The sequence below is a fragment of the Nerophis lumbriciformis genome, linkage group LG02 (assembly GCF_033978685.3).
Source record: "Nerophis lumbriciformis linkage group LG02, RoL_Nlum_v2.1, whole genome shotgun sequence".
Lineage (NCBI taxonomy): Eukaryota > Metazoa > Chordata > Actinopteri > Syngnathiformes > Syngnathidae > Nerophis > Nerophis lumbriciformis.
Window position 1 is genome coordinate 56,278,553 of NC_084549.2, and position 1,448 is coordinate 56,280,000.

Consider the following 1,448-nt stretch of genomic DNA (forward strand, 5'->3'; position numbering starts at 1 on the left):
TACTGGGGAGGCTTTTTTTTTAATAGTAAAAATGCATTTTATAATGTTAAAATGAACTCATATTTGTTATTGACAAAAAAACGTCAAATAAGGATGTTTTAATTAGCACATTTTCTCATAAAACTGCAGAGTATCAGGCATCTATTAGGGGGAATGAGTTTTTTAGAAGGGGGCCTTTATTTGAATAATGTATTTGCGTAATAATATATATATATATATATATATATATATGTATATATATATATATATATATGAAATATTTTTTTAAATAATAAAACATTTTTACATCATTAAAATTATGTAGTATACAATTTCATATTTGATACAAAATACAACATATAATGTGTAATAAATTAATATAAACATAAATATAGTTATTTTATTGGCACTTTCTCCTCTAGTGGACAGCTTTGCAGATGTCACGCCTGCTGCGTGTTGCAGGAAACATATAATGTGACAAATAGTTGTATCAGCTGTTATTATTTATTCCTTTTCCAAAAGGAAAAGCGAGCAAATAAAAGATTATTAGATGAATACACAAGTCATTTTTTCCAAAACAAAACTCTTTATTGCATGAAAATACAAATCAGCTCACACTACAGCAGAAAAACAGCAGGAAGCGAGAGCAATGTTAATAATAAACATCTAAAGTCACGGAGAATGACGTTAAAATCCATCCCTAGTAATAAAATAGAATATTTCTTTAAGCCAAGCAGTAGTCTGCTTTTTCCTCAGAAAAGATGGTTGTTTAATTCCCTGCACATCACACAATACATAACATGATGGGGCTTGTACAGTATTGGACATGAAGCCAAGTGTGAGGCACACTGAAGCTAATAAGGCACATCAGAGGTTTGTCTCAGTAGTAGTAATATTTTTCATTCAAAGGAAAGTACTGCTTCCAACCACACTTGGAACGAATGAAGTTCAAAAAAGCAAGCACACCTTTGGCTTCAGGTTGTTCCCTTTAAAGCAGCAAGTGTCATGTGATCATTAAAAATGCACGTGGAGCTGTGAGTGAAAGGGCAAGAAATAAAAAATTAAAAAAACTCCCTCATGCTAAGAAAATAGGAGAAAAGAAGCATGACAAATGTGGATAAAAAGGTGCAAAGAAGATATTTCATCACACAGGAAAGAAACAATTCAACGTGTTTGAACTTCTCTTCCCCCACTCAGGCTTTGTCAGCTCTTAAGGAATGACAACAATCATATTGTCAATGCAGAAGAAGGTCCCAACATTAAAAATGACCTCTCTTAATGCTTGACTGCGGTCTTTGGGGAGATGCACACCTGCCAGCGTTTGCATTTCAGAACATGGGAAAATGTTCCTGGGAAAATGGGTGAAAATATATATATATTTTTTATTTATCACAAATCGCTGTAAATAATTAAAACATTTTGGGAAAATAATACCGTAAATTCTGGACTATAAGCTAGTACTTTTTTCC

The 1,448-nt window shown here is 32.3% G+C and overlaps 1 protein-coding gene across 2 annotated transcripts in view; it reads right to left on the minus strand.

Moving 5' to 3' along the window:
* Positions 1–1,355: 1,355 nt before the first annotated feature.
* perp (p53 apoptosis effector related to pmp22) overlaps positions 1,356–1,448 on the minus strand; it is a 28,933-nt gene continuing 28,840 nt past the window's right edge. For both annotated transcript variants that reach the window (XM_061965180.2, XM_061965169.2), the window contains exon 4: positions 1,356–1,448. This exon is cut by the window's right edge and continues 1,496 nt beyond it. The gene's annotated coding sequence lies outside the window, so the exon portion shown is untranslated.